This window comes from Lonchura striata, chromosome 2 (genome assembly GCF_050655825.1).
Source record: "Lonchura striata isolate lonStrDom1 chromosome 2, ASM5065582v1, whole genome shotgun sequence".
NCBI classification, from domain to species: domain Eukaryota; kingdom Metazoa; phylum Chordata; class Aves; order Passeriformes; family Estrildidae; genus Lonchura; species Lonchura striata.
Genome location: NC_140704.1, coordinates 92881689 through 92900444, shown reverse-complemented (window position 1 = coordinate 92900444; position 18756 = coordinate 92881689). Strand labels below are relative to the sequence as shown.

At 38.5% G+C, this 18756-nt stretch overlaps 1 protein-coding gene across 13 annotated transcripts in view; it reads right to left on the bottom strand.

Annotated features, from left to right (window-relative positions):
* The window catches only part of LOC110469722 (poly(rC)-binding protein 3), a 497474-nt gene that overhangs the window by 226955 nt on the left and 251763 nt on the right, over positions 1-18756 (bottom strand). The gene's annotated exons all lie outside the window — the stretch shown is intronic.

Below are 18756 nucleotides of genomic sequence, written 5' to 3'. Positions count from 1 at the left end.
TAATGCAACACTACCACTTCCATTTTCTTAGAGAAGCATGAACATCCTGACTCCATGCTCTCTTCTAAAAATTCACTCCCTTCCTCCAGGTGAATTCTGATTTTTTGGCAATTCTCAGGGACATGTCTCACACCTGTTGTCACTTCCTCTTGTTCAGTGGCAAGTATGACCTAGTATTGCTTTATACAGTGTGTTCCATGCAAGTGCACAAACCCCAGACTTTAATATCACAAGGCAAACAAGTATAATTCTCAGGATCAAATACTCATTATTTCCTATAGCAAACAGAAACCATCCCCATTCCACAGCTGAATTTGGCAAATGATTTAATCATGGCAGCACAGTAGATATGGAGACTTCTGCCATCATTCTGAAATATAAAGTTCAAAATACGATTTAAAATTAACTATTTTATTGTTCTCATCTGCAGCTCTGTTAAAGACTTCCTTCCCTGTGACCATAAATATTAGATAGAGTTCAGTCAGATCATTCATTTCTGATTTCATCTGTGAATTGTAATAACCAGATTTTCATATAGAAATAATATTTTATTTAAATTGCCACTTTATTCCTGTATGCAGGACGGAAAGAGAAAATTGGAAGCTTAGTTTCCAAGTTTGGCAGTGCAGGCCAAGAGGGAACTGAGGTGCAAAGAAAAATGAGAGCAAACTTACAGTCTTTCTTTAAAGTTATGATTCTTGCTGCAGACAATAAGATATGACACAGGTATGAGCCACTACACTACTGATTGTCAGTGATGAGCTGCTTTTTTTAAAAAAAAAAAACTATTAAAGATTTAGTTTCAAGTAATTTGACTCCGAAATGAATTAAAAATCATTACAAAACATGCTGCCAACACTTTCCAACAGTGTATTAAATAACATTTGACACATGCTTTTCATTAACTTATTATCTTCCCAGCATAAAGGGGTCCCCAATTCAGAAACAGTATTTCTTGCTTTAGATAATAATATAATAAGCATAGTATTCAATATCTGTTCATTATAAAAAGTGGTGCTAAAGACATGTGTCTGTATCTGGAGTTGAGAATGACAAGACTGTGATCATTCTCATTTCTCAAGAAAAATCAGCCAAGAACTGTTTTCTTCCAATTCTGTTTCATCCAGTTACACTTCACCCATATTGCCAAATAATGTTACTCAACCAGTGACTAAGGAGATATTGGAAACTGATCAAATGAGTAATCAAAAAGCTTTTGGTTTTAATCAAAGATTTAAAAACATGGAATGCACATTCTCATTCATTACAAGTAAAGAAATAGAAACAGGCAAACAAAAATAACGTAAAGCAACCTAAATAATTTTTGTTTGGTTTTAAATTTAAATAAATATGTCAACTAATACATTGTTAATCTGTTATTTTCAAAAACATTTGTGTGGCTCTTGTGTTTGTTTATGATAGGGCAAGTTATCTACTTTGATTTCAAAGGAGTGAGAAATTGCATCACAAAGAAACAATATGAGAGACAGTTGGAAACAGGTTCTTGCCCTAGGATGGATCATCCCAAATGCCTCCAGGGGATCACTGAAAGAGAAAATTATTGTAATTTTGAATATTATTTCAAATTCTCAGCAAAACTACTAGAAAGCACAGTTTTAATTTGCACTTGGCATAGCTTGTTGAAGAATCACATTGAAGTCCTATATTCTATTTATTAATTTTCAAGAGTTCAGATTTTTGTTCTAGTCTGAAATGCAATGCTGAATTAGATATTGAATTGCCACAAGCTAGTCAAAAGTGGAATCACCTAATCAGAACACTTGCTAGCTATATGTGTTTAATGAAAAGAACAAGGGAAAAAACATGTTGGTTGGGTTTTGGTTTTTTGGTGACAAAAGAGAAACTAACCCCTAAAGAGAATTTTCTTAACTAGATTTATTCTGCAGATTATTTTTTTTTAGATGAAGTGACATACAAGTGGCAAAAATTAAAATTGAAATTTAAGCTTATGGTTGTCCAGCATATATTTAAGCCCACTCAATTCGCAGCTTGCCTGATTCAGTATGCTCAACCTTATATTGATTGAAAGGGCCCAAAAAACTTCTCATTGCTCAGTCATTCTTCTATGGTCCCCTACTGTGATTCTTAGTAGAGATGCCTCCCTGTACCCAGCAGAATGAAAAGCGACCACAAGAAAAGAAAAATTTATGGAATATTGCTTCCTGTCGTTAACGGTGTGGTAGTAGGATTGTTCAGAAATGGAGAAGTTCTTATCAGGGCTTGAACTGAAAGGAAAGAAGAGGATGGGTGTGTTTGACCAGCACAGCAGAGGAGCTGCAAGTCCCCGCTGGGTTCTTCTAGAGGTAGAATTGCCTGTCAGCTGAATGACATGTTACACATCCATTCAGGAAAGAGCTTTCATTGTCCTTTCCAAGCCCAGGTCCATGAACACCATGCCAATCAGAGCATATAAATTGCTGTCTTAAGTAAAACTGACTCAATTCCACAATTCTTGCTCTCTGAAGTACTCTCATTGACCCTAACTTTTCCATCATAGACAAAAAATGAAAATAGTAAGAATTTAGCTAAGATGAAAGGGGGCAAGTCCTGTGAGATAAAGTGACTGGACTTATGATCAGCACAGAAATTTATTAATAAACAACAAGCTGAATACATGACTTCTATGTCTTTGAAAGATACATAAACACACACATGCTGATGAAATATAAGAGCCCTACTGTGTAATCCTAATTCAGTTTTCAGCCTCTAACAGCCTGTATTCCTCAATATCTTATTTTTCGCAACACCTGCAAGTGTAGACTCAAATATGAGAAAATAATGCATTTTGAATACTTACATTCAGCAAGAAAGTCAGGAGTGACAATGCTCTCAGCAAGACAGAGTCACAGTCATTACATGGTGAATGCATCTGTCACCCTGACATCTAGCTACACTTAATTACCTATATCTTTATGGGATGGTCCAGAAATATCCCATCTCATCCAAACTACTGACATTTTCTCAGAGTGAGCCTGCATTATTACTATATGAGAGATACAACAAAATGACAGCATGGGAAGTATTGCTGTGATAGGACGTTACTTGTGGTATGGTTTCATTATATCTCATGGTCTGTTAATTCAAGTGACTCTTCATCTATTTAAAAGTAAGAAGAGATGTAATCTTAAGCTATATCCAAATATTGCCAAGTATTTTGATCTGAACTAACCAATAAGCAGAATTTCTGTTCAGTAATAACACAAGGATTTGAGATAAAAGCCAATCGCTTGCCATTTTAATTGAAAGAGCTGCAATAGCTCACTTCAGAAACACCAAAGGGTGTTGGTGTGCTTATTTTTTCTCTTTCATTCACAAAAGAGATGGGACTGCTGGGATACGTTCCTTGAGCTTTACTTGAAGCATCAGCCTCATTACATGGCTGAGACAATAGGAAGATGTCAAAGCTCAAGTCCTGCCAGCAGCAGCCAAAGATTTCTTTGTTACAGAGCATTTAAAAAACTTTCTAGCCAATAGCATATTGCTAAAGCTTATAGATAATTGTTTTAGCCAATCACTAAAAGTACATATACATCTGCTTCACACAATGCTTGCTTGTCTTCTTTCTACTAACAGAACACAATGCTCCATTATTAAGCTTAAAACCTTCTACTATCTTGCTAAGCATATTTTCCTGCAGTCTTAAGGTATATCTTAGCCAAGCCTAAAGCTCAAACTATTGTTTCATGTCCTTGCTTGCTGTACTATTGTAACTTTTTCTAATTTCACTCTGTAGTTGCAGCTAGTTCTACATTTCTCTGCTTTTTCTGTTTTTAAGGCTTGTTTTTCCCAGCTTTCTGGAAATCTTTTTTCCTTTACTTTTTCTCACAATAAGGTATTGCCCAAACTTTGAGGCAAAGTTGCAAATGGCAATGATCAAGGAAAATAACATCATGAAAATACTTCCAGGTTTCAAACTGTCTAATCTGAAATGCATATGAAGTTTCATGAATATAGGCATGATAGGATAGTCTGAAACATTTTAGCTGATTTATACCTAATAGAAAACTGAGAACTGTGGATTAGTACTTTCTGAACATGAAGTTAAAATGGTCTATAAATTTAAATGGAATGTGAGTTTCAAAATTGAGTAAGAAATGTTTGACTTTATATGTTTCCCAATAATATATTTACAGGCTGTTTTATCTAGCAAACCTGAATGCACAGCTTAGTGAAGAAAAAAAAAAACAGTTTTAGAACAAAGGCAAAAAAAACCCCAGTTTTAGAACAAAATTACTCTATGTTCATTTCTTTTAGTTGCATGAGATCAAACAAGACTTAACTCCTGGACTTTGATGGAAGTATTTACGTGTATCCTCTTACAAGCAGAATTTAATACTCCATTACTTTAAAGACTATTCCTAGAAGTGATGTATGAGAATATTCATTAAAACAGAATCAATTACACATAATTTTTTTTTTTTTTTACGAGTAGGAGAAAATCATGCTATCTCAAGTAATAGGCACTTTAAATTAGATACATTAACATTTATTCAATTGCTTCAAAAATGTAAACATCAGTAAATACTTAGGAAGTGCTGTAGCCACATACAGGCCAAACCATTTGAGCCAGGTGAGCAGTGCTGCTCCCTCAATAATGCTGATCGGGCAAGTCACTGCCTTAGAATCATGATTCCCAAAGAGATTACAGTATTGATGGCAAAAACCTCTGCAATCAGCTATGCTTCAGTGCCTTCAGAGTTTTATGATCTTTTATAAGGATCCATGTCTGGGATTCTCACATTGCAGCTGTGCAAAGCCCCCAGACCTTGGAGAGCCATTACGGCTTCCAGATGAGAGCCACGGTACAACCTGAGCCATTGAACCCTGCTGAATGCTTCAGCCAGAGGGAGGGCTCATCCCAGAGCTCAATCCTCAAGCTCTGCCTCCAATTAATTTCTGGCAATCCCCCTGGGACACTGTGGTAGTCTGTTGTTTTGCAGTTTGTTTTTCTTTAGTAGATTTTAAATATTCTTTGTTATAAGTTTGTAACAGTTCATTCCATGTACTCCATTTGGCTTCCCTAATGGTTCAGTCCTGATTTGTTTGCCCCAAGATTCTCTCGCCAAGTGTATGTCAATACACCTGTCAATTTCCTTGTATCTCCTTTGTTCCCTTCTGAAATGTTCCCTGTCCTTCATCCCCTCCTTGAAGGAAGATTGGGGTGCAGGACTTGCTCCTTCTTCTTGTTGGCTTCTATTGGATAGCATTTACCCTGCACTCCTCCCCTTATGCCTTCCTATTGATAAAAGGTTGTGTCCTCCCCCTATTCCCGCCTCTCCTTAAAAGCAGCTTTTTGCCCCAAATTATTGTCATTTTTCCCTGAATAATCCAGGGAAATAAAATTTTCCTGGAATCCAAACAGGTGACCCCTCTCTATTCCTCTGCCTCGGTTTCCCGTACTGTGCTGCTGTAGCTGTGTCACCCACGCCACAGCCATCGCTGCAGGGAGCTGCGAGCCCCTGCACACACCAACACCCGGGGGGACTAAGTAGAGATCTGGGGGTGGCCCCTCTTGTGACTGCACACTGGTCTGGGGAGTGAGCTGGCTGGGGAACATCTTCCTTGTGACCAGAGCGTGCAGATACAGGACACTTCTTGCATTTGTCTCATTTACCATACACCACTGGAAGTCCCCAGGGCTCTGGTTTAAACCACCTCTTTAAACATATCCCCTGTTCTTCTCCTTCCATTTTGTCTACTCTTCACAAGGTACAACCAGATTTTAGCCCAAATCCTTGGAGGAGAGTCTTCGCTGAACCACTCATGTATACCTTCCACTCATCTAGGAATGATAAAATGTTTGGTCCTGCATGTAAGAAGACCAGAAACTTCTGAGGTTCACAGTGCACCTCACAACCTCTGTGCAATGAATCTCGAGGGGAAAGCTGGGGTCGGTTTGAAAAATCCTCAGCAGCAAAGATGCCACTGCTGGAGCTTGCCATGCTCCTGATATGAGGAGCCCCACAACAGTCTACAAAACTTCTGTGATGAGAATTCCACCACAACTGCTGCCATATAACTTAGAAGAACTCCAGGAGGATGCTTCTGTCAGCCCATTCCTCTGAATGGGAATAGCTTTAGCAAAAATGTGTAGGAAACCACGATGAACTCTACAAGTATCCATCAACATTAAGCTTTGCAATGCACAGTGCATTGGACAGAAATACTGGTGAGAAGCAAGGGAGAGAAAGCAGGTGACATTTGCTTTCTGTTTTCTCTAAAAATAACCATAAACCCTAGAGCTGTTAAACTCTACAGAGAGATAAATAGTTTTATGAAGTATGAAAAAGAGTTGAGTCTTTAAGGCAGGAAGGATGCTAAATGACCCCTTGGGTAATATTTCTGGCATTACTTGTTCCATTCTAGAGGTCCAGTGAATAACATTATAGCTCCCTGATTTTCTCCCAGTCTTACACTGTCCATTTTACTTTCACAAAATTATCAGCTACCACTATGCAGAGCTTGAAGGAGGACTCTCAGCGGGCTGTCAACACCATCTTATAACCATCCAGAAAATCAGTTATATGGGGTGTTACAGGGTGCTTCTAAAGAAACTGGAACTGGACTAGGAGTAAAGTATGCTAAAGACATTATTTTGCAATGATGATGCAATTATTTGTCTCAAAAACTAAGAATTTGGTTATCAGAAGGATCACCTATCTGTGATAGGATCCTAATATTTTCTATTTAAAGCTATATTCTCCACTTGTAAGACTGTCACCGTGGAATTTGTTTTGGCTGATTCAGCAAAAGGACTTCAGTGAAAACAGCAACAATTAATAATGGGGAACTGCCAAACAACTGGAAGCAAAGCCTGAACGCCCCTGCTTGCTAACTGTTAATCAAAGTCTGCTGGAGCACGCTCTGAAACTGAGCTGCCATCTGCCATGCTTAAGGACAAGAGTCAGAAAACAGAAGCTATATTTTTTTCCAAATATTTCTGACCACACAAACAGGTAGGAGAGACAAGGAAAGGAATGAAACATGATGAAGTGCTGGCACAGCACAGACAAAGCCCTGGGCCTGTGATGAATGCCTTCATGCCTGCAGGACAGCAGAACATGACCTTCCGGCTTTGTTTCCCATCCAGCTTTTTGAGGAAGGTACAGGGCAGAACACTTGTGTAGAGGGAGTGCAGTGTTTGCACAGCACCTCAGAGAATTCCTGATTCCCTGGTCCATAGATCTTCAGGAGTCCAGCACTGTAGTATTGATTTCTCATTGCTGTTTTAACTCTGTTACTTGTCTTCTTTCTCCTGAACTCTAAGAAATCCTAAGCATGTTTAACTGTGACTACTCCAAAGACCTTTGTGAGAAGGTGAAGGTAAATGACAAAGTCATTGAAAAGATCAGACATGAAAAATATCTTCTGCAAAACTAACTGACAGCTTGAGACAGTGAACAGCATTTAAGAAAAAAAGATCCAGTATCAGATAGAGTATAATTTAAAAGTCTTTCTGTGACAACTATTCTAATATTAAAAGAATTTGAAGAATAATGAAGATAATCTTGCTCAATGACACCTTTGAGAGAAAGGAATGACTAGACACATGAAGAAAATTGTTATTTCCCTTCTGTATGCCTCTTCTTCTTTGCCTTGGTCTGGATCACAGATTGACTGTGACCACTGAAGAATATTAAAGCATAAAATGGCTTACCTGCCAGGGCCTTTCTGATGATGCTATGTATCCCACTTAAATCAACATGAGCCTAAGTCTGTTTTTCAATTATATGTGTTTAAGAAAATAGTTACAGGCTTTCTTTTTTTCATTCTGTTTAAGTTTCTGGTTCTGTGCATCTAAGATACAAATAAAATTATATCTTTCCTGCAAACAGGTTATAAATTTTAGTCATGTTTTCATAACTATCAGAATTCTGTAAAATTGCACTGGGGTGCTGTTACATGCACAGGTAACACAATCATGTTAAGCAAAATCATAAACACGTAGGGGCCATATATGTTGAAGAGGGATTGGAAAAAATGAAGCTATTAGAAGATAAGGTTCTGCCAGACAGAAATAGGAATGTCTTCCAACTTTGCTTAAATCTTAGCCTACTAAAATGATATTAAAAGATAAAACTAAAACTAAATGCACTTGTTATTGCATACTCATTTGTATATTTTACATAGATAAAGAACCATGTTGTCAAAATCCTGTCCATTCTTTTGATTTTATTAGTGATTTAATGGAAGATGCTAACCCTGCCTGGACACCTTGCATTACTCATCTGTGCCAGAAGCATACTGCTTACTTGCTTGAAAAACAACGCAAAATGGTTAAGACCAAATGTGGCAGCTACCCCAAATTTAAGTATTTAGGTTTTTTGAACAGTTTCAAATATTTTGCTTCCTAGTTTCTGAGCTTACTTCAAAATAATAATAGATAGAGATATTATCTATTATAAAATTATAAAATAATAATAGATAGAGATCATTCACAGAGAAAGACCACACACATCTTGTGATCAGAGCAGAAAATCTCTCCTGTCTTGTCGCTGCCCAGGCAGTACAAGGAGAAGAAAACTGGGGACAAGGAGTACTTTGAGCAGTTCAGAGAGATTAGAAGGATGCGTAGATAAAGAAGATAACTTTTACACCTGCCCCTCTGTTTTGCTATCTTGTTTTGATCGAGTTGTGCTTTGCTGCAAAAAATATCTAAGACAGTGAGTCTCACGTTGTTACCCAAATGGGAAAGCACTGGAGGGACAGTCCCAGCTGATGAAGTGCTACACCACACAGAGCACATGCTCCCTTTTGCCTCATAGAAGTATCAGAAAGGAAATTTGAATTAATGAGGGTGGATAAAGCATACAGAAGATATTAACAGTTAAATGCTTGCTTAACTGCTCCAAATGAATCAGGTTCTGAGGCCCATGGAAGTGAAGTAGGACCAAGGCTGCTTGACTCAGCATCCTTTCCCTCTTTCTGGGCAAATATGGGATCACATGGCATCTTCCAGCTGCCCCTTCTGTGCGAGCAACAAGCATCAACATCTTTATTCTGCTTAATCTGTAAGCAGCTTTCAATCAAATGAACAATAGCACCAATTAGAGGTATTAATGTAACAACATTTATTTGAGAATCTCCAATGGTAGGAAGTGGTGAGGGATGAACTATAGTATGTGACACATCATCATTCTCACTCCTTCTATGTGCTTGCATTCAGTACCTTTAAAATGAATTTAAAATTAAAAATTACCAGTCATATCTCAAGGGAGTTTCAGTCACATATTGTGTCTGGGAAACTAAAATGAATAAAGACAGCAAGACCCATTCAAGTATATGTTGCTTAATACAGAAAAGATAGTTGAAGATGCTTTTATTACTTGTTTTCTTATCTATAGGGCCATCTGCAGACATTCAGTTCACCTAAGCCTGGTCACAGCCGAGAGCCCCTTTTTTGTTGTTGTTTGTGATGTTTCTGACATGGAGCCTGACTCTTAAAAAAATCAAGATATGAAATGCACTACTTGCCCACAGCTGCACCTTCTTTATCCCCAGTATCTGTATGATTGTTTGATGTTAATGTGATCAAGGCCTGTAGGAGATTGCTTGTTACCACCCTTATAAAGAGCAAAAAAGCTTCTCCTATACAGACAAGTCATATTGATGGGTTGACAACAAAACTAGCATACTTACACTGATTTTTTTCAGTTGTTGCAATTTTTCTGGGCCTTTTATCATTTACATATCTTTCAACAGCAGGAAGTCCTGCTGAATAAAATAACCGAGGAATGTGTTTTGGAGACATATTAAAGTATACCACAGCACATTTTTATAAATCAAGATCTAAGTCAATCATCTTCATTTAGTCTCACATCTTTCCCATACACCCAAGCAATCCACAGTCTCTGTGAAGTCTCTCTTTCCCCACACCTCATTAGATCAGGCCTGAATGTTCCATTTATGGACAGAAAAGCTGCCATTTCCCAAAGGTGGAAGGATTTGTGAATATCTTTTTCCATCTGTGAGAGGTCACTCCTTGGAAAACATGGAAGGAAGGGTAATTGCTGGACTGTGATAGCCACCACAGGTAAGTCACTTCTAATGTTCTGAGGACAACACATTTCAGGTTTCTGTAGCTGTCATTGCTTATTTCAACGTTGCATTTACAGCCTCCATCTGCAGCTGAGGATCTCATTTCCATCATCAGCTCCAAAGAGGACAATAATTAATAGCCAACCATAAGCTGTGTAATAATGAAATAGAAAGTTTTAAATGTGACTCTGAAACTCCAAAATGCATCAAGGCCATGTTTTCACACCTTCCCCTGGGTCATGAAAACTATCAAGTTTCTTCAATTGGCTTCTCACAAGAGCTATAGATTTAAGGAAAAACTACAACTACATGTCTTGCAGTGAACCCTCCCAGAATCAGCAGATTTAATCACTAAGAGTTTGGGTATGAGTAATGAACAAGTCATGCTGTGTCACTGTGGCTAGACAACATTGTGCAAAAAACGTGTTCAGGGTTCTAAATGGTGCACCAGATACACAGATATGGTGAACTGAAGAAAAGCTATCAGTAACCCTTTATCTATATAAGTGCCCAGCACTTCCAAGGCTATGGCCACTTTCTGAAGAGCCACAGCATTTCCATTGCTTCTAGAGGGGAGCTCATGTCTGCTGGAGGCATTTCTCTGACTAGACACATCATTTATTCAAGATCAATAAAACCAAATGCTAGCTTAGGCAAGGTTTTTCATACAGAAATTCCCTTTTAGTATTGTTGGTTTTCTTTTCTTTTCTGACAGGCTTTTTGAATACTCCAGCAAGTAGTGCCCTGTCATCCTTCCCTAACATCTGAAAGTTGAGATTTCAGGCTGGACATGGACAAATTAACTGTCCTACTGTCTAAAACATAATTTTGTGCTAATGAAAACTACACTGGGCAAGATATCAGAACATATGATGACATTTATCTCCCAGAATCTTCTAGATGCATTTATAAAATTAAAGGCTGAAGAACTAATGCAAAATGTCAGATCTAATTTAGAAAGTTCAATATCTAAAAATGTTATTTTTACCATTTCTCAGATGTTCTGTAGCTCAAGTGCATTCAGAGAGAATGGTCTTTGCTAATGCTATCTCCTAATTGAAGTTACCAGTGTCAATCCAAATGATCATCATTTTACATTTAAACTATTAATCACAAATAAGGAAGCAGGACCTTCTGCTTGCTTTACTAGATCAGCAACTTCAGACGTGTCCTTGTAATAAAGTATGAGCAGAAGCTTGTCCTTGTAAAATGCATTTGAACACTTTGTTTTGTGTCAGAGTTGGTAAAATAAGAGCAAAGTATTTATGCTACCTATCCTGTATTCTCTGCAGATGAAGCATGCACGTTTCTTTTCATGTCTACTCTGGAATAAATTAACTTCTACCAATTCCATGTAAAATTATTCCGCAAGGTATTGTGTTGCAGAGGGTAGATAGATATGATTGTTATCTTAGCTAGCCGAATGTCACTTCTACCCTTGGATGAATCCTGGAGTGAAATGGACTGTTCCATCCTACCCCCCAAAAGATTGTGGCTCATCCCGCACCTCTGTACCTGCCCCTGAAGCATCGGAGTCTGTAACCCCATTGGCCCATGCCTTGTCCCAGCCCACCTGGGAGCCCCTGATAAGGGGGCTCCGAGCGGCCATGCGCTCTCTTGGACTTCATCCCTCTCTTGGCCCTCTCCTCCTCTCTTGGACTTCCTCCCTCTCTTGGTCCTCTCCTCCTCTCTTGGACTTCCTCCCCCCCTGGGGTTTCCCCTCTCCTAAACCCTCCGTTTCTCTCTCCCCTCCCCCGTCCTCCTAAGCCCAGCCACGTGCTACGCCTGAGATCACGAGGCTTGGGCATTTCTGAATCCTCCAATAAACCGCTTCCCCCAAGAGCAAGCTTCAGAGATCTCTGCCTCCCTACACCCCCACCGTGCAGGAGCCTAATCATCCCACAGTATTGCTTTTCGAAGTTGAGTTTCATCCTGAGTTCCTTCTACACACAACCCAATCAACTATGTTTTAAATCTGAAGCCATATTCTTCCAAATTTGCACCAAGAGACAGCAGCAGATAAAATTCATTAATGTATTTTATCTCACTGTATTTCTTTGTTATCTGTTTCTTACTTCAAAAATTCCCTTCAGGTGAATCAGCATCTGAAACTAAGATCTGCATCTCATAAATAAAAGGTTCCATGCCTGTATCCATGCATCTTTCCTCCTTATATAATCCAAATATTAATATAACCCATCATAGGCAGGCAATTATCATGTGAAGGTGCTAACACACTTGCATCTTTCTTGCTAAGCAAAGCCCGGTGTACTCTAGAGGAAAGGGGTTTTAGATGCTGGTGGTCAATCATCATATTCTGAGCATGACAGAAATTAAATTTTGAGGTTAGTCAATGAATATTCCTGAATAATACAGTCAGTGTATGTAGTGGTTTCTCTTTATTGTCCCCATATTATCTTTTTAAAATTTTATCTCATATTTTGCTCTCTGCTAGAGCAACTGGTAGCCAAAAAGTAAACAACTACCCTCCAGGAGATGAATACTCAACATACTAAAAGGATGAAGTGAGTCAGTTGTAATTGCAAGTGTTTCAGTCTGTTATATACCAAAGTATACATTAATATATGTCACTTATACTTCACCCTACTTTTTTTCCCCCAGTGGTCTCTCTGTTCTCTCAATAATATCTATGCTGTAGTCAAGCAGGCCACAGTACTTCCATACTGAGTGAATTTCACTATCTGTCTTCAATTAGCAGCTAGTGCTTTAAAATATACTAGTGTTTTAAAAAGTATTTGGTGTTATCTTGCAGCTCTTCTTTTTAAAAACACTTCTCCTCTGCAATTTCTACCTGCACCTGCAGGTGATAACTTTTCTTCATTACAAATTTAGGCATTAATCCCACAGGAAGTACCATAAAATTGGTTTCAGCCTGCCTTTAAATTTCCTTGCTATTTACCTCAGCTAAATCCATGAACAAATCTCCAGCTTTGCAGCGTTGCTTTCTCAACTCATGTATTAATGATATGTCAAAATCTAAAGCTCCCTGAAGAAAAGAGGTTGCCATGGGATACTGAGCGCTTAGGAGCAAAGTGTAGAAAGATGTATCCTGCTAAGAAAGGCTCCAAAGACCTTGCTGTGTCAGGCAGTATTGCTTTTTATCTCTTTAGATGAAACAAAATCACTGCTTTGGGAGGCACTGGGCATCTGTCAACCTTGATTGCACCATCACATTGACCATCTCAACAGGACTATAGGAATCCATTAGTTGAATGGAAAGACCTCCAGTTCCTCAAAAGCTCTGACTCTGCTGCGTGGTATTGGGGTTGCTCTCTGAAAACACAGACAAAGAATTTTTCCTCAATAGTACCTCTCTGTAATTACCCTCTTCCCTTTTAGCTTTTTAAACAACTCCAAACATGTATGCAAAGAATTTGTGTGCTACAGATTAGTGACGCTTATGAGGGAGAAAAGGAGAATAAAGCCTAAACGCTTTGGGTGGGGCTAGCTAGCCAGGTGAATATTATTTATTCAGAGGTAAAGATGACTTTTGAAAAAGATGAGAAAAAGAAGAGGTGAAGATTAGAAGATGTGATTGCTGAAGCATAATTTCCAAAAGAGAGCATAACTTCTGTAAGAAGTCTGTGCTTAGTAAGAAAAATAGAAATCTGAGTTTTCTGAAGGGCTAACAAGAATGAATGCATTTATGACAAGTTCTCTGTGTACATCAAAGACCTTTGTCACTGATGTACTTAACACCATGGAATCATAGAGTTATCAAGGTTGGAAGAGACCTTTAAGATCATCAAGTCCAACTTTCACCCAGCACTATCGCTGTAACCCCTAAATCACAATCATCCAGTGCCAGATCCATATGCCTCTTAAACCCTTCAGGAATGGTTACTGCACCACATCTCTGGAAAGCCCATTCCAATGCCTGACCACCCTAATGTTGATTTTTTTTTTTTTTTTCCTAATACCTAATCTGAATTTCCCCTGTCTCAGTTTAAGGCAATTTCTCTTGTCCTCTCACTGCAGTCATGGCAGAAGAGACAGGCCCCACCTCACCACAACCTCCTCTCAGGGAGTTGTAGAGAGAGATGAGGTCCCCCCTGAGCCTCCTGCTCTGAGGCTGAATAAACCCAGGTCCCTCAGCTGTTCCCCATGAAACATCCTCTAGTCCCTTCATGAGCCTTGTGGCCCTTTGCTGGACATGCTCCAGCTCCTCAGTGTCCTTTATAAAGAGAGAGCCTCAGAGCTGATTGCAGCACTCAACGTACAGCCTCACCAGTGCCACGACCAGGGGGATGGACACTTCCCTGGTCCTGCTGGCCACACTATTGCTGATACAGGCCAGGATACCACTGGCCTTCTTGGCCAGCTGGTCACACTGCTGGCTCATATTGAGCTGAATGTCAACCAGCATGCCTAGGTCCCTTTCCGCCAAACAGCTCTCAAGCCACTCTTTCCCCAGCCTGTAGAAACATTTATATATTCCCATGGCAATGTAGTCACACTAAAATGTTTGTAGTTTTGCTTTTTCAGAGCACAAATTGCTGCCACAGAGCTACAGCACATACCCAGAAGGGGCTTCTGACACTAATAACAACCAAGTTTAAAGAAATGAAGCTGTGCCTGAAAATTATTCACAATAGAGAAGAAAGGCTGAATTTAAATAAAAATTTGTGCCCTTTTCTTTTCCACCTCTGGCAGCAAAGTTACTCTTTGTAAGGGTAGCTATAAATATTTGATTGCAAATGTTGTGTGCAGTGTGTTCATTGTTTCAAATCTCTACCTAAGGAGACAATATTCAACCAGTAAAACCAATGGTGCGTTTACATGTTGCATGTTTCAAATGAATTTCTTTGAAGGAAAACTTGACAAAATTTTACCTCTGGATCATCAGTGATGTTCAAGTGACATGCAGGTGTTATTGGAGATTTCCATGGATAGGTACCTAAAGATACAGAGCTATAGCTTTACAGCTATCTACACACAGCTAACATCCAGGTTCAGGTCTCCCTCTTTTGCAGTCATTTGGGAAGAGAGAAGTGAGGCAAAGTGATGCTTCAGGGATGGCAAGCTCTCCAAGAACAAGTGCAGTATGTTTGCTTCACCAGTGGCTGGTGGAGGTAAAAGCAGTTTCCCTATCACAATGGTTCACAGTTGAAGACCATGCTGGATTCTGTCAGCAGGATCTATTTTATATCATGGTCATCCAATGCTAACAAGAAGAGAAGTAACAAAATACTCATTTTAGCTGCATGCTACAGATAACATTTTATAGTAGGACAAGGAACATGGTATTATTTACCTCCAACACAACAAAACCCAGTGAGTATAGCACTGAGACAACCTCTAAAATATTGTGTTCCTGTTTCTGGAAAGTCTGTATCATAAAAAATACAGGGAAGTTTTAGAAAAGAGGAGCACGTTTTTAAAGAACAGGACATTGTGATTTATGGGTAAAGATTAAAAGATTAATGCACAGTTAAATTAAAGTTATGGAGCTAGAGGGTATGAAAATCAGTTTCAAGTATTGGAATGTCATGAGCAGTGAAATGGGAGAGAAAATATTTTCATTTAATGCACAAAAATTAGTCATAATTGAATGATTATAATAATAAGCAAATCTGAGGTAATAATAGATAAGGAAAGATCTCTCAACAGGGCACTTGACTGCACCACACTGCTCTCTTTCAGAAAATGTTGAGGCTCACACCTTTGAATAGAAATGCACATGCTAACTCATCAAGTTACCCACACGGGCAAATAGCAATCTAGGAGAACACTCTCTGTGTCAGTTTTCTCCTGCAAACTTCCAAGACTAAATTAAAAACTAAGAAAAAACCAAATTGTATTGAATTCAGAACAACAAATGAGGGGAGATTCTCTAAAAAGATGAGATAAAAATTACAGTTCTTAGTTTTATTTACCCTTTTTTCCTGCTGGAAAGTTCAGACTTTCTTAAAAAACCTGTAACACATTACAACAATAATACAAAAATTTCCTCTGGTGAAACATTTCTCCTTGAAAAATCCTTTTAGTTCTACATTATTTTAAGGATAAGAAATCTCCTAAAAACTGTAGAATCTTTGAAACCAGAATTTTTGTTTTGAAAGCAGCCATAGTGATTTTCTGTCAAATGTATTTCTTAATAAGCATGAAATATGTTTTTTTTCTGTAGTACTGTGAACCTACTGACCCATTTATTTTTAAATTTGAGAAAATAATAATAAAAAAGTAAAAATAAGAGAAAATTTATTGAAGCAAGCAAAAACATTATTCAAGGTGCAACTAGTACTCAGTTCCCTCTGTACAACTTTGAAAACTTCATCTTCCCTGGTGCCCACTGGAAGCCCAATGACACAGCACATTCAGGTTGGACTGGTGGTCCAGGTAACCTGTGCAGTTAATTGCAGCATTGATTCCTATCCATAGACCAGGACAAAACCCACACAATCACACAATGAATATTTGATTTACGCAGAAAACAGCTCTGGAGCTGTTGTTTGTGAAGAATGAACTTCATCCTCATATCTTTGAATTTAACTTTGCAAGTCATCACTTTGAGTGAGGTGTGTAAGCCCCAGTGGAGCTTTGAGAAGCTCCTGTTGTTAGTCAGTGGCAAAATTTCCACTGACTCTTGTGAGCTGCTACGAGCCTTTGTGAAAAAAACCCAAAACCATCAGCAGTCTGAGAGACTGAAGGTTAAACTTCTGGGAGGCACAACACTGTCCTGCTTACTCAGAGTGGTAAAATGACATCTGTAACTCTGCAGTTCATTTGGAGAGTAGCTCATGTTTGGACCATGTGATGCCAGCCAACTGTGCAGACATTTAGTTTTCCTAGACTCATTCTGTAGTCAAGTAATAGTGATATATAACAGTTGGCTCCAATTGCTCTCACATTTAGCAAAATTAAGATTAAAATTTAAAAATTTCAGCCACAGTCCTGGCTCTCTGCTGCTTTTACATAACAGCATTGACACTTTGCTCTCCCAACAGAGCTTCAGTGTTGAAGCAAACCTCTGAAACGTACTACAGCTCTCTTGCAGAGTGTAGAGAGTAAAGAGCAATGCACCAGAGAACTATCTAGATTACCGTGTATTTATACAGATATTTTCAACAACTTAGGCCTTTCAGTTGAAGACTGGCCCTTGGACATATAAAACCCACCCTCTGAGCCTGCACCAAAAGAGGCACTTATTTTAATATAACCTCTGTAAAACGCAGAAAGTCAGAGCAGCTGCAGTTTTAGTTCCTGCTATAGGGTTGCTACCGGCTTGCTGGTCTATGACAAATTCAGGCTTGACTTCACGTGGATATGGGGAACCATTTCCATTTTCTATTTAAATAAATAGCCCAGGATAGCAATTGAAACTAGATAACCCCTAGCTTTGAACAATTACGGAGCCTCATAAAGCTTGTCTTTGTACCTCAGCTCAAGGATAACCTCAAATAGCCTATGACAAAGCTAAAACTACTTTAATCTTGCCCCCACTGTCGTGGTAAAGCAACACCTCCACCATCTAAATTTAATGCAGTGTAAAGACATCCCTTTTTTCAGTGAAGACATGGCCTGAGGCTGCTGCTTCTCCCTTCTCTGTGTGTGGGAGCATGGATGTCTTTTGAACTTCCTGAAGTCAGCAAGATCCCCTGGGTATTATCATGTTTATTTTAGAAAAGGACTATTGTTTTGGAGACTAAGACCATTTCTGAGGATATTTTGAAACTTCTATTTGAAACTGTTAATTGTTCTAATCTTCAATTTTAGGGACATCAGAGGAAAAGTAATTAAAGATCCATTTCCCCAAACAGAGACACTATTTTTATTCATTTCTTATGCCCTATTTGTCTATTTATTGCCCTTATCATTTCTTTTGCTTGTTGCTAGGGAGAAGGAGATTAAAACTCAATGTGCAGCTCAGCTCATTCTAGGGTATAATTTTTCTGGTATTTAAAATAATATATGCTTGATAGTAGATATAAATTACTGTGTTGAGCTTAAAAGAGGATATTATTGTGCCATATTTAGTTTTATTTTTTCCTAGTCTTCAAAAAAAATGTTTCCTGAAGGATGCACAGGAAGAAGACAGATATGATACTTGCAAAGAGATTTCCTCTGTGAATGCAAGAGGAAAAACATAAGCCCCCAGACAACTGCCTGTTTTCCTCTACAAAAGAAAGAAGTTTCTTTCTAGACACTTAAATGATATCTTTTGTTACTGAAGTATATGCTGTCATGCATTATTCAGATCATATGACATAATTATATGAATAAAAATAATTTCCTAATATAGCCATAATATTGGTTTACCTGTAAAATATGGAAAAATATCCTCCACTTGGTGGTCAACTACATTGGTCAGGGCAACACCCAGAGTCTCTCTTGGAAAAAACAGAAAGTTGGGTAACAATCGTGTTTTGCTTTTGGTCTCTACTTTTTTTCTGGAGAGATTGACTTCTTTGAGAAGGTTGTTTTTTCCAAACATGATCAGCAGGGAAGCAACAGGTTCTGAGTAGACCACATGAGGCATCAGCTTCATTGATAAAGGTCATTTCATGAAACTGAAGCAGATCTGCACAGCTAAAACCAGAGCAGAAGGAATGGCTGTGCCACTCGCAATGCACCACTTGGCTTGTGCTATTTTTCAATTTAAGTGCAAGAAGAGGAAACAAGTTTTATCAAGCAGTAAGAAAAAATTCTTTCAAGATGATTGACAGATTTTTAAAG